The 15,863-nt window shown below is 38.0% G+C and overlaps 1 long non-coding RNA gene across 1 annotated transcript in view; it reads right to left on the bottom strand.

Moving 5' to 3' along the window:
• Positions 1-532: 532 nt before the first annotated feature.
• LOC133760002 (uncharacterized) overlaps positions 533-15,863 on the bottom strand; it is a 160,148-nt gene continuing 144,817 nt past the window's right edge. The window contains exon 3 of the long non-coding RNA XR_009865951.1: positions 533-596. This is a non-coding gene — a long non-coding RNA (uncharacterized LOC133760002). The remainder of the gene's footprint in view (positions 597-15,863) is intronic.

Raw genomic sequence — 15,863 nt, forward strand, 5'->3', positions numbered from 1 at the left:
CCAGGGTCATCACAACGTGGCTCATCTGTGCTTGAATCCACTGACCCCTCCCACTCTCCTTGTCAAGAGATATCAAGGAACAGATTCATCAGGAATAATGGCCAGATGTTTGCTTGTTAATGATCCTTCCATAATCAGAAATGCAGTGACCATGGGACACTTAATCTTGTCAATTTCTGTGACAGAAAACATGCTTAATTTTTCAGTGGCTTTGCAGAAATCAGAGCTCTGGTTCACCCAAACAAAACTGAAAAATAAAATGACTGTTCAGGATTTAGTTCTCTTTGCACTATAAGCCCAACATAAGCTCTGCATAGTTGGCCAAGCTGCTTCTGCCTTTTGCAATCCCTATAAGCATAGTGTGGGGGACTTGAAAAAGCAGCTCCCAGATGCCACTCCAAGTGCTGAGCTGAGCCGAGAGGTGTGCCACAATGAGCTACGAGGGGATCGATGCCAGACTCTTTAATCTGGCCTCAGATCCTCCCTCGGTGGCTCTGCCTTACCTGCAGACGTGGAAATGCTTCTCTGGCTCCTGCCATTCTCTGTGCTCTGCTTTCCTCTGTGTCAGCCTCAATGTTGCAAAGACTACTGAACTTCTGTTAAGGAGAGAGAGGGAGAGAGAGAATGAGTTCATGAACACATTCTCATGCATTTCCCCTCTCAGGGAATTCTCTGCTAACACTGACTAAAATGAATGTTTCTCTCCAGTTATGAGTGTGCCCACCATCTACACCATACATGTACATTATACAGTGTCATCTAGATTCTCTTGCCCTGTGTTCCCAGAGCATCAAGAAGGAGCTGAGTGCCTGCTTTCTGTAACTCCCATAGTTGATAAATCAAGCTAAGATGTTAGAAATCCTTAAAGAGGCAACAGGAAATATAGAAAATAATTTAGAATTGGAACTTCAGGACCAAGCTTGAAATCATAGCTCAGCTTTCTACCTGCTGTGTAACTATGGAAAAATTATTTTAGCTCTCTGGGCCTCACTCAGGTTCATCCTATATAAAATGAAGTTCCTGTAAAGATCAAGAAAAATAACATGGAGAGAGACTTGCACAGTACCTTGTGCTTAATAAAGGATCCAATGAAAACAACAACAAAAAAATCAATCCTAAATTCCACTTTCAACTATCCAGAAAAAAAAGGACCTATAGAATCTCTCTCTCTCTCTCTCTCTCTCTCTCTCTCTCTCTCTCTCATACACAAACACACACACAAACACACACACACAGAGACAGTGCCTGGCAGTTGGAAGATAGATATAGAAAAAAAAGTGCTGAAACCAAGAGAATGAGGGAGGGAGAGGGGAAGGGAATATCATTAAATTCTTAGAACAGTATCTGAAAAACACATTGAATCTGTTAAAAACTAATTAAAAATTAAAATAAGTAAGTAAATAAAGACACTTGACCTAGTGGAAGGTCTTATTCTAATATTATCAGAATAGTTCCAGTCTACACAGGATACAAAAACACAAAAAGTGTTAGGGCCATGTTGTGTAAGCATTGCTCATAAAACTGTAACTTATTGCCAACCCAATGCATTTCACGACTTTAAAAGTGTCATATGTTTATTTTCAACAGCAAAAAGTCACTTAGTTGGCTGATTATAAATTAATATTATTAGTAATATTTTTATCAATATTTTATTTTATTATTTTTATTTTTTAACTTTTTATTTAATGAATATAAATTTCCAATGTACAGCTTATGGATTACAATGGCTTCCCCCTCCCATAACTTCCCTAACACCCACAACCCTCCCCTCTCCCGCTCCCTCTCCCCTTCCATTTGCATCAAGATTCATTTTCAATTCTCTTTATATACAGAAGATCAATTTAGTATATATTAAGTAAAGATTTCAACAGTTTGCACCCACATAGAAACACAAAGTGAAACATACTGTTTGAGTGCTAGTTATAGCATTAAATCACAATGTACAGCACGTTAAGGACAGAGATCCCACATGAGGAGCAAGGGCACGGTGACTCCTGTTGTTGACCAAAAAATTGACACTCTAGTTTATGGCACCAGTAACCACCCTAGGCTCTCGTCATGAGTTGCCAAGGCTATGGAAGCCTTCCAAGTTTGCCAACTCTGAATATATTTAGACAAGGTCATAAAAGACAGGGTGAGGATAGTAACCAATGATCCTAAGAGTGGCCTTAACCAGGTCTGAACAATTATACAGCATGAAGTGGGGAAGAGGACCATCAGTCTAGAACAAAGGACAGAGTCATTATTAGAGGAGCTAAGAAAGGTGCTGTCTAAGCTACAATTAAGTTTTCTGATTAAGAGGCAAATAGAACCTGACAGAAGGGCTTGATAATAATCTGTTGGGCTTTAGGCCTTGTAAGTTAAGAGGCCCAGACCTATCTATCTCTTCACATGGGGTATATCCTAAGGGAGGTGTGAACCTCCTAGGGGAAGGCACTCTGTTGACTTTTATTACTTAGCTGACCTGGGAGGAGAGCTGGCCAGGTAAAGGTAGGGGGCATCTCTAACAAGAAATTTACAGTTCTGCCTGCAATGTTGCTGACCCTACTTGGCCGTCCCCTCAGCTGCAGTGGTCACTTTGGAAGTTGGGCTGAGTGAAGGGCTTTTCAGCTTAGAGCCAATAAGATCTGTGGCTCTGACCTGGGCATCCTTCGACTCCAGGGCAGGTCCATTTCCAGTGATCCAACTCTTGGCAGAGCTGCCAGGGCTCTTCACAAGTTGGCTTCTGCTGAAGCCCAGGCTTACCACATTGAAAGCCACTGCAGTGGACTGGTCTGTTGGGTCTCCTTGAGGGCAGATCACTGTACAGATCAGCCATTAATAGACCTGCCACCCTTTGCTTCTGATGCTGAGCTTTTTTTTCCTCCTGGATTTGTTAAAGCAGACCAGAGGATGCAAGTCAAGGGAGTGCCCGTGGCCCATCTCTAATCTTCGGTGGCCTGAACTACAAGTCTATAGTCACAGGCATGTTCTCTAGTAGTTTTTCTAAGGTAGACAATGCCCATGAGGGAAATTATATTCTCACTTAAAAACTTTCTTTCTCTTTGGTCTGAAAGGGAGGTTTTTTCTACTTACTGTTTACTTCGCTGATGGTGAAGTAAATCTAGCTATTACATTATAATTTAAGCTCTTATTTTGGCTATGCTATTACAGAAAAATGTTAGCCATCTCTTTTATAAGGTCTAAAGATTAAATTGTGCGTCCTACAGATTCCTTTATAATAGAATTAGTTTCCTACCTTGAAGAGAATAGAGAGATGAAAGAACAAGTTGGGCTTAGAATAGAGAAATGAGGGAGCAAGTCCTAGATCGCTTGCTGACAATAGCAATATCACATGAATACTTAGCAAACAGTTTCAACCATTAGATAACAACTTAAGAAAACATTTACCAGAAGGTCCAATGCCGTCTATAAATTTTAAGAATCATGTATTTGAAAACACCTCTTAAATATCTAACATGGTGTAGTTTGTTTAACCAGTAAACTTAAGCACAACCATCTAAAATGTTTTTAGTTTCTTTCTACCAACACGTTTAAAACATATGATATACAGATTCAGGTCACACAAATTAAAATGTATCTTTGATTGATTTTAGCAGCTTAGATTTATGGACAATCTTATCTATAAGCTGATTAAAATAAAACTCTTAATAAAATTTCCCCATGTGGACATACAATATGTACACACATATAACATAGCATAGTAGACCAATATAGCTATTTTAATAATAGCTTTTAAAATCTTTAACTCTTTTTGTAGATTGCCAATTGATTTGAATTGCTTTTTCTTTTTAGTAACCTCAGTTAACCATACTTTCTCTCAGTTGGTACTGTTAATACATTATTGGCTTCATCTGTTTACAGAGCCATCCCAAAGTACTGAATACAATAGAAGTGGCTGGAAAAAGTCCATAGGAACCTATAGGAGGACAGCTAAACACAGAACCAACAACGCTTTAGTTTTATGAGCAGCACATCATATATAACTGTGGATGACAAAAGACTTTAAGTCGCCATGTTTAAAATTATAAACTCATCAACCAACAAGAGGTACTTGCTTACTTCACAGTATTTTTGAAAGCACCTGTAGGATTTTACAAGTATTTAACCCTTTAGGCCTCTGGGGCTTTCTCATTAAGATAACTATCATGTCTAGTAACACAAGATCATTAGACTTTTTAATTCTCAAACATTTGTATTAATAGCATTTTCCATTACAGAAACTTAAAATTTAGTACCACGTCACATCTTGACAGTACTTCTAATATAATCCAAATAGCCTGATTATTTGGTGTCTCTATAAGATGAGAGACATAGGTCCTTCGATTTTTTCAGTTGGGCCCAAACTGGAAAAACCAAAGTCCAGGATTTACTGGAAATTTTAGAGACCAGATTGTTTGAAACTTTGATTTTTTGAATGCCTGTCAAGAATGCCAAGAAGGCTCAAAATCCAAAATATCTGGTTGAAATAAGATTCCTTAAAATCATGACATAACATAGACCAAATTTGATCATTGTTACAAGGTGATTATTAAATCACAGCAGTCAAGACTCACAGCAGTCTTTTTCATTTGGGGGCATCGTAGTGTCTTCCTTGTTCTTGTTACCTCGGTTTTTGCGTTTGTTGTTTGGCATGTTGGAGGCATTTGGTTTCTTCACAGTGGTGTTTTTTCTTGTTACACTATGGCTCTAGATTAAGTGGACTATCTGCTTTCGATGGAGCCTTAGAGGCTTGAGATGGGTGTGGCCTGAGAGCTCTGTTTGGTTCCTCAGGGTTGAGGGTGTGTCAAAGATGACACTCCCAGGTTAGGCGTGGTAAATCTCTCTTCTTTCATTCTTTTTTTTTTTTTTATTCAAAAGGGAAGTAATTCTGCATAGCTGAACGTAATTGGAGGTAGTTAGCAGGCGAAGGATATACTCATAGTAGCCAACGATAGGAAGCTCTTTCCCAAGGACCACACAGGGAATCTCTTCTGCCCTCGGTGTGGGCTCCAGTTCTCCTGCAGTCTCCCACTGGGTTGCCAAGCTAGACCCTAATCTCCTGTTATTTCACCCCTGCCAAGAGTCAGGTTTTTCTGCTAGGCTCAGGGCTGGTGCAGACCTGAGGTCGCCCTGCTTATGACGTATGTCCCAAATGGTGCTTGCTCTTTGTCTTGCTCGCCTTTGAGAGGTGAGCGGAGAGAGAGAAACTTGTGTCCGTATTAGTCACTTTTTTTTCTCTCTCTATCTTCTAGTGAGCCTGGTGAACTTTTCCCCACGTAGTTTCAAGCCTCGTTCCCTCTAGTCTCCTCTTTCCGCTTGCCCGCTGGTGTCTCGGGCTACTGAGGTTCGGCTCACCTCGCGTTCCAGCGCTGGTGTGTTGAGTCTGCCGCTGGTGTCCTGAACTTGGGCTCCCACGCTCTCCACGCAGGTCCACTGTGTATCACTAGTTCTGGAAGAGTTTCCTCTGCTGTTTCTTCCCCTACTCTTCCTTGAACCTGCAGTATCTCCACTTTTATTAAACTGTCTCTTCCCGGACTATCAGTGTGCTCCCTTCCTATTCCGCCATCTTGCCGCTCTCCCTCTTTTATCAATATTTTAAAGCAGACATTGTTGTTTCCAACCCTTAATTTATAACTTAAGACCCAGAGTGCTAAACTTTTCAGAGTCAAATCATTTAGGAAGCTACTCTAATCTAGTCTTTGATTGAGACTGTATTTCAGAAACAACAGAGATACAATAGACAAAGGGAAATTAAGAGACTAAAAAGAAACTGCAACAGATAATGCAATCCCAAACTCCCCTTTTGCCCTGGGTAATGATGTCAAAATACCTGGAAATGCTTCCTTCAGTCACCATCAGGAAAACTTAGCCAAAGCAGCAACAGGAAAAAAACAAACAAACAAACAAACAAAAAAAAACAGTATTTTCCTTCACAACTACCCCCTGAGTGAGTAAGATTATAGCAGTGTTAATGGCTTAGTGTCCTCCATACTCTGGAATTGTGATAGTGTCTTTTATGATTGCAACAAAACCAGCATAGCAACCCTTGAGAAAGACTCCTCTCTCTTACATTTCAGCAGCTGGTGCCTTTTAATGCTCTAGTTTTATTCATCGCATTGTCTCTATCAAAAGCTGCTATTATGAGAATGATTGCTAATGATGAAGGGCTCCATACAGCAAGAGAGAAAAAGAAGAGAAGGAAGATAAGAAGTATGGAGAAAGAAAAATTTATAAATATTTATGTGTATGCAAGCCATCAAAACACCTGAATCGAAGCAAGGGTACATGAAATGCTTGCATTGGAAATCTACTTATTCGGCAGCTTATTGCCAAATATAACTGAAATTTTTGATAACGCATTCCTAAATTTAAATCTATAATGCTGGCAACAAAAGAAATTAATTATTTATATAATAAAAGAGCAAATGCTAAATGTATATCTACAAACCTCACCAATAGCAGTGCTGATAACTGAACTGACTCATCAGGACCTGACACTTAGATCTGTCCATTTGTTCATGGCAAAGTATCAGCGAGTCATCCTTAAGATTACCCCTCTTTCATCCCAGTTACTGAAATGGATATCCCACTCCTCTTGATTCTACTTTGCAAACACACCTCTACTCCATTCACTCTTCCTGGCTTTCAGCCTTGCCAATCCAGATCTGGTCCCCATTGCCTATCCAGGGGGCAAATCCAGTAGATGTCTAACTTTATTCTTCTTTCTTCCAATTCATTCTCCAAAATTAGCCAGAATGATCTCTACAAAAATGAAAGTATGATGATGTCACTATCTTAATTCTATTTCTTCTCAATATTTCTTAGACAAAAATGTCAAAATTACCAAAAACCTACACATTTCTGTATAACATGGTCATTACCTCTCTCTCCAACTTTTTTTCTCTCATCTTCCCCTCCCTCTCACTCTTCTTCTTTTCATGGGTCTGCCCTCTTTTTCTCAAATAGTTCATTCTCACTTCAGTCCTTGTGTAAGTAGTATTCTCTCTACTTTAGGCATGTGCCACAATTCCTAGATCGTTTTACTTGTCTCACTCGTACTGATACTTCAAGATCTAGCATGAATGTTTCCTTCTAAGGGAGAACAGTCCTCATGCCAGGGTCTAGTTCACAGCCCTTTTATATTCTCTCATGAAATTAGTTTTATTTTCTTCAAGGCACTTAACAACTGCAATCATAATGCTCTTTGAGTATCAATTTAACACCTGAACCCATTATTCTAAGCCACATGAGGGGACAGACTCGTCCTTTATTTATCAACATATCCCCAAGACCAAAACAACACCCAGCACATGTGTCAGTGCTTTGTCACATTAATTCATTGATAAATTTCATTTACTTCTCCTTACTCAAACAGCTATGCCCCCATGTAGCCATACTTCTATGCTAAGGAATGGCTATAAATTTTTAAACATTTGCTATATGCCAAGCACAATGAGAAACATTTCAACTACCTCATCTTTATGAGAACTCTACAATGTTTTACAGTTATCATCCCCATTTTATAAATTAGGAAACTGAACGACTTTGTGATGACAAGCTAGTAAAACTGAGATTCAAAGCAAAACCCTTTAGGCTTCCCTGGCCCATGTTATTAAGCAATTCACTCTACTTCTCGCTTGCAAACAGAGGTTGATTAAATTGAGTGCATGGGATAGGGCAATGCAGAGGGAAAAGAGAGAGAGAGAGAGAGTTGCTAGGAATCTCCAGAATTTTTGCTATCTGTTGTTTCTGCCTCACACTCACCCAAGGAAACATGTTACCCAGTATTTGTCAAATCCATTGACAATTACTCTTACAACCCCAGGCTGAAGAGGGACAGTGTGTTCCTAGTTTCCATAGGTTATCAAGCCATAAGCTGTGATGAATTGCAGTCTGTTTTCCCAAGCTGCTTGAGTTTGATTGTTTACTTGCTCATTGTTTTAAACATGATATGAAAACATAAGATTTCTCCTCCAGTTCTTTCAATACTGGTCTTTCTGTTTTGCACCTTCGCTCACTAGAAACTTTGGATGACCAAATAGCCATGTGTATGAACAATGGTTCACAGCAGAGGAAAGGAAATAGTGATGTTTCCACCCTAGTTCAGATTTAATCCAAATTATAAATGATGTTGTTCAATTACCTTTCTTTATAAAGGGCTCCCAAATTTCTATCTTAGGATTATTTCAAACCATAACCATATCCATTAAAAATCTTCGTAATAGCCAACTCCTGGGTCTTATAAATATACTTCCAGGGCTTTGATATTCCAAAAGTGTTCCCTTGGAGAAAAGTCTGTTCCCTGGGTGCTAAATAATGGATTCCTCCATGTTGTCGCTCAGAAACCAGCTTCCACCTGAAGAAAAACTTTAACTCCTGAAGCATTAAAAACGGGACAACCCAATCATGGCCAGCCTGAGAATGAAACGTGTAGCTTTCTTACAAGCAACAGAAAGCCCCATTCTGTGCTTAAACTCCAGTAAAATGTCAGTGGGAGATGCTCTGGAGAAATGTTTTCATGCCTTATCCATTTTGGCTACTTCCTTTGTGTGTCTGGACTCTCAGCAAGGAGGAGTGAAATGCATGCATGGCACAGAAATGTCACTAGTGGTTACAACATACTGGGCTTTCATCAACCCTAATGTAGACAGTATTTCTCAGTTCTGGAGGGAGCTTTAAGAGTGCACATTCTGTTTAGCCAATTTATGGAAGTGAGCCTTATTTTTTTTATTTATCTATTTTTGTGGGAGGCTTTAACTGCAGTCAATAATACCCTTTGGTGTTGATGGTTTATTTATAAAAATGTTTATTCTCTGTGTACTATTTTCTGCCTATTAAATATCAGGTGTCTCAAAAGGAAAAATAAAGCAATTAAAAAGTATGTAGCTAGCCAAAATCATTTTTACAATAAAATTATTTTTTTCTCTGATTTCCTGCAGATGATAAAATAGCCTAGACCACAGGGGCTGGAAAACAAAATTGATGTCCACCTAAAACCACTTAATGTTTTTCTTTTGCAAGAATTAGTAGGAGGCAAACAAAATATCCTAATGCCCTAATGCTAAAAATCCATTCTGGCCATTGTTCTGAGAATCTTGTTTATTTTATAGAGTATTTTTGGTAGGCATGCACCTGGTACATATGTTAGCTTTCTAAATTAAGCCTTTTAGCATCATAATTGAGGTTTCATTTTAACAGCCTATTTTCACTGCTTTGATATAACTTCATTTCAATGATCATGGCCATTAAAAGCAGGATTTTGAAATTTCATGAGTACCATATGAGAATGCTAAATTTTGGTTATTACAAAGTGTATAATCTTAAAGCAACAGATTAATATATAAATATGCTACCTGATAAAGTTTTTAGTACTCCCTTCCTGCTTGCATATTAACACTGTTGGCTCTTCTAGCTACTTTTAAAAAAATCTTGCAATAAGTAATCATGGACTAATTTCTTTTTGTGTCTTACAAATACATATTTCAGGGGAATGATGAAACAGAGATATTATGACATTTAGTGTAAGGGAAGGAGAATTGTGGATCAGGAGGAAAAAGAGAAGAGCCTGCATTCTGTATCAGGTTGTTTCTCATTTCTTTGGCCACATGGTGCTGGACCCTCTCTCTAGATATTGCTTTTCTTAGACAATGCAGTGATATGTACAATAATTATATTTACATTATTACTATCGGTGGTAGTAATTTTAACATTGTACTTTGACTCTCCAATTGTGAAGGCAGTGACTCATTTAGAAACAATTTTTTTTAATCCCACATTATGGTGACAGAATATATTTTATCTCAGCCTTAACTCTATTGGAGTTTCCCAAAATCATAACAGTTATTAACAGACAAGAATGGAAAATGTAGGCAAGATGACTAATTAAGGGAAAAAGGCGTTCTTGATCATTTTGCTTATCATTACAATGAGTGCTTCGTACAAACTTGATGCATAAACATATACTAGGATGGGAGTGGTAATGGAGGTGATTTCAAACTGTAACAGACTACAGCAACTTCTGCCGCCTAAAGCGAGTGTCATAATCCCACTGGAGTTTAGCAAAACACAGTAATGGGTCATATGGCTAGGGGAAAATAAAAAATACAGAGGAGAAAACAAGCATTAAATTTCTCTGCACACTTAAGTATAAGTCTGGGTATTTCCAGGAGGATCACGAAAGTGGAATGGGTTTCCAGAGAGAAAGAAGATGGAGAAACTCAAAAAGGTATGAAAACTGGTGCCCCGTAGGGGTGAGCCATTGAGAATGACCCAGAGACGTTTTAAAGAATGTGATAAAAATTTCAATTTTACATCTTTTTTAACATTTGGGCAGCATTATAATCCATTGCCAATAAACTTCAATAAGTGATTGCTGATCTTGAGCCTTAAGTCACTGATCACTTGGACACAAAGTATTCAGAACATCATTCATTTGTGGGGAGACATTGGAAGGCAGCTGTACTATATTGTGATGATGCAATAATCCACAATCACTAAGTGAATTCAATGACAGCAGAAGTCCAGAGTTGAAGGAAACTAGATGTGTAAATCATCCGAGTCACACAACAAAATAGACAAAGATATTTCAAAAGTCAGGATACACCTAGATATACTTTATTACAGAAAAAACATCATTCATTTCTCCTCATGTAACTATATTACCAATCTTCCTAACATTGGTACATAAACTACACACATAGCAAACGAACATTTTGATGGTTCTGTTTACTTTTGGGCTCTCAATTTTGGTGCTAGTTCATTTCCTGATTTTTTTTTCAATTGTATCTTGAATTTCATAAAACAGCTCCATGACCTCTTTAAGGTTCCACAACAAACCTATGCAGTAGGTATATATGTGTATCCATTTTAACGTATAAAAACTTTAGTTCAAAAGGTGAGTAACTTGTTCAAAGGTCACATCCAAAGTAGAGATACAAACCATAATTGAACCCATGCCTGCCTGGCTCCAAAACCTATGGGTATTCTGTCTTGGAATTCTGCAAAGAAAAACAATGATTTCATCTCTTAGTCAATCTCTGACCTTTACTAGAAATCACTCAGTGAAACGGAGGGCTTTGTACAGATATATCTTATGGGGAAAACCATGAACCCTATTGGCCTGTAAAAAGGAAAACTCTGATTCTAACCATAACACTCAGGATGCCCAAAATAAGTTAGAGCAGCCCCAAAGTCTACAGGATGGAGGAAGCAAAGCAATGTGGGTCAGATCCTCCCCAGGGCCATTGTTTCACAGTGCAGGCCTGTGTTCATATCCAAATGCTATTTCATTTTCTATGTCTTCACCTGAAAAATCGGTATAATAGGGGCAACTGCCTCCCAGAGTTGTAGTAAAAATTAACTGATATGATATACAATATCACCATAACACGAAACTCCAGGAATATTGTGAGACTCGAAGTTATGACAACTACACTAAAGTATGATTTTATATGGATTTCTCTTTTTTAACTAAAATTCCTCCTGATCTGCTCAATGAAGAGTCTTTGTAAGAGGTAAGACAAGCTTTTCCAGTAAGATATTTGCCTCAGTATATTTGGTGAAGGCTAAAGGAGAGAAAACCTAATGAATATAAACTGAGTTTTTCACATTTTGAATGTAATGATGGCAATAGAATTGGGTTACCATTAACGATTTTTATTACATCTTATTGGCTCTACTAGAATAATTATTTAACAAACTGAGTATTTAAACACTGTAGCATTCCAAAGACTAAGGATATTGGAAGAAATACTTCCTCTGAGTGAGTTGAGTGAGTAGCACTGCTTTTGCAAGTTCTTTGCCAACCTACAAAAATCCTATCAAATTCTAAGCTAATTAATGTAAAACAAATAAATGAATCTCCCCATATAGGTCATGAAGAGGGTGAGAAAAATGTCACCTATTTCCTATCTCACTAACAAAGACACTTTTTGGAAAAAAAAAAAAAAACAAGCAGCCACACTGCTGGCTTCTATGTGTGTTTAACTAATTGGAACAACACTGAATTTTGATTAGATCCCTCTATCTGCTGAGGGCCATGTTTTCCCACTCATAACTGCTTATGTGAATTCAAACAACATACTCAGAGCCATCTCAATAGCTTGCAGAAGAAATAACAGAACGCTAGGACGATGTAGTCTGTATCCTTGGCAGATGGGCTCTGATTTAGCCATCACTTCTCCGAAGGGTTAAACAACACCGACATGATAAAGGGGCAGGGGTGTACTTAGGAAATAATCAATTTTCACTGCTGTATGGTACTTCTGAAAGGTTGCTTCTGTAAAATAGCATCCTAATAAAATTAGGATGTCACTTTATTATAGCAGTGGAGGTAATTTTATTTGCATTTTCAGTCAACACATACGCACAGGGTGGTGAGAGCAATCAACTGCTGCACTTGTTAGCTCACTGATTAAATATGTTGTCACCTAACTCTGAACTAATTAAGGGGAATCGAAGCTCTTTGTGCATTAGCCAGCATGGTATTAACTCTGTTAACTGAGGTTTTTGAGCTTGCTTACTCTTTTCTCTGCCATATATTTTAAAATCACTTTTATTTTTCACTAGCAATCTACAACCTGGTTAAATATTTTTATATAGTTTTTTTTAAGATTTATTTATTTATTTGAAAAGCAGAGTTACAGAGAGGTAGAGGAGATAGAGAGAAAGAGAGAGAGAGAGAATCTACCATCCACTGGTTCACTCCCCAAACAGTCCCAAAGGCCAGAGCTGAGCCAATCCGAAGCCAGAAGCAAGGAGCTTCCTCTGGGTCTCCCACAAGAGTGCAGGGGCCCAGGGACTTGGGCCATCCTCTACTGCTTTCCCAGGCCATAGCAGAGAGTTGGATCAGAAGTGGAACAGTCAAGAGTTGAATTGTCACCCATATGGGATGCCGGCACTGCAGGAGGTGGCTTTACCTAATATGCCACAGCACTGGCCCCCTGGTTGAATCTTTGAGATATGATATTCATGTAATAGCTACTCACATTTCTTGCCATTTGCTTGTGAAAGAAACTGTAGATTAAAAGCAGATAAAACTGCAGAATACAGAAATATAAATTGAATTCATATGTTTTCAGTACTATGTTTCCAACAGGATGGTTCTATTTTCTTATAGGATACCTATGTTTTCCAGTAAAATACACTTGCAAATTGGCTTAAGGAACAGCAAGAAGCAGCTGTGTAGACTCAACCTGAATCCTGAGAACTCAATGACTCCAAGCTGCTGTTCTCAGACATCAGCTGTCTGAAAGCATCCTGGCCAATGTTTCACCACTGCATATGACCCTATCTTCAATAGTCCCATAACAAATCTGTGTCAGTATTATAATATAATTAAACAGATTTGTCTATTTCTGAAAGCAGATCTGAGAGAACTTCAAACAGTTCATAGAAAATGGAATTAAAAGGTAAATTTACATTGATGCAAAAAATTTTGAAGTCCCTGCATACAAGGGGTCTTCAGAGTTCATGAAAAATGCCTATTATGAAAAAATTACATCAAAATAAACACCTTCTATTTCCACTTCTTCATGAACTTTTTGAAGTACTCACAGACATCAGTTTGTCATTTTCTCTAAAATTCTAGTTCTGAACATTTCCATGATTCTTGTTTATTCATTGTGCTGGTGGAAAAGTAAGTTCATGATTTCAGTGATCTTGTAATCTTGATCAGTGATCAAGATTTCAGAAACTCTTGAAGTACTCCAAAGGAAGTAGAAAGGGAGAAAAGAGAGAAGGAAGGGAGGAAGTAAGGAAGAAAGAGCAAAAATTGAGCCACCTTACTGTTTCAAACCTACTTCTCCAAGGTAACTTATCCAAATAAGAAAATGCCAGTATTTCCTGTCCATATGATGCTTTTAACATTCTCAAAGTACTTCCACCTATATCATCCCATGGAATTCAGGAGTTGATTCTTATAAAATGGAAAGGACACAAGTGATCATAAGGTAGTCTAGAAAGCTGTGAGCCAAAAAGTCTGTCACAGTTAATTAAAGGAAAAGTACCCAGCAGAGTCTAGGCCAAGGGCAAATCAAGCAGCATGCATGTCATCAGAAGAAAACTTGTGCACTTAAGTGGTTGAGAATTCAATCTTTTAAATAAAGTAATAGCAATCCTAAGCAGGACTAACTGGATAGGGATCAGCTGGAACCACTTTTTGTCAAGACTGATTAGTTTTCAGGACACCAGTCATTCAAACAATTAAACAATGGTGTTTCAGTTCTGGCAGGTAATATTGACTTTGCACTCATTGTACCTTATCAGGTTTTGGAATTATAAATTCATGAATTAAACATCTTGAGACCAAAATGGGGCCAATTTTGGGGACTGTAAAACACAAAATATAGAACCCACGCATAGCATGGAAGAGTAAGAGGAAAATAAAACCAGTAGAAAGTGTCCAACACACTCATCATGTTAGGTCCATTTTGAAGAATGGCAGCATTGTTGGTTAGAAAAGAAGTACACACCAAGAAAAACTGCTATTTTCTGACAAGTCCCTATGTTAATCAACATAGAACAGTGTTTCTGAAACTTGAGTCGGCATCAGAATCGCTTTGAGGTTTGTGAAAATACAGATTGATGGATGCCATACCAAGAATTTCTCAACTAATAGTTTTGGTGGGACTCCAAAGTTTTCATTTCCAACAAGTCCCCAAGTTATCGTGATACTGTTGGCCAGGTACTAAACTTCAAGAATGATAAGTTAGAAAATGGCTTAGACAAATAACATGTTCTCTGATATATGGCAGCTAATACAGAATAGAAAAATATATGGAAATGAAGAAGATATCTTGTATTATATTTGTTGGTTTTAGCCAATTTTTTATACTTTTGTGGAACTGTGATTTTCTGTTTTTTACTTGTTGAATATTATAGTTAGTGGTGATTTAAGCCTGTGATTATAGAATGGATTGAAATTGTGCCTTTGCAAAAATTAAAGAAAAAGAAAAGAAAGAAGAGGAGGGCTGAGGCAGGAGAGGAGAATGGAGGGAAGTACGGTTGTATTCTTAGAACTGTAGCTGTGAAATACATGGAATCTATTCTGTTTATATTAATAAAATATTTTTTTAAAAAGAAAATGGCTTAGGGTCAGAGGCAATTGTATTTAGTTGCAGTTCCTAACACTTTGTAAGTTATCCAAAATACACCCCTGTGGTACAAATTAGTAACATCTTTAAAAGTTAGAATTCATTATGTTCAGTCACCTGCCCAATACTATATGCCTACAAAGGGACAGAGACAGTATAAAAGGTAAGTATGACTCCAAAATCAATTCTCATTCTGCCACACCAAGTGGCCATAAACATACATTGCTGTATTAAGTAGTGCTTAGTACATGGTCAATCTTTCATAAACATAACCAATTATAATGACATGTTGAAAATGAAGAAAAAGAAGATAGACATTTTTCTTGTAGTAAAATATCTAGAAATAACATAAAATATAATAAATACAATGAAACCATAAGAGAATTTCTCAAAAAAGTTTCCTAGGGTGTTTTTTCCCAGAAAGGAATACAAACTTCATGCTTTTCATAAATATATAGCTTTAGAAATACAGCGATTCTGGAAATTAAGAGGAGTGGCAAGATGGCAGAATAGGAAGGGAGCACACTGATAGTCCGGGAAGAGACAGTTTAATAAAAGTGGAGATACTGCAGGTTCAAGGAAGAGTAGGGGAAGAAACAGCAGAGGAAACTCTTTCGGAACTAGTGATTCACAGTGGACCTGCATGGAGAGCATGGGAGCCCAAGTTCAGGACACCAGCAGCAGAATCAACACACCAGCGCTGGAATGCAAGGTGAGCCGAAACTCAATTGCCTGAGACACTGGCGGGCAAATGGAAAGAGGAGACTAGAGGGAACAAGGCTTGAAACT

This window comes from Lepus europaeus, chromosome 5, assembly GCF_033115175.1.
Source record: "Lepus europaeus isolate LE1 chromosome 5, mLepTim1.pri, whole genome shotgun sequence".
NCBI classification, from domain to species: Eukaryota; Metazoa; Chordata; class Mammalia; order Lagomorpha; family Leporidae; genus Lepus; species Lepus europaeus.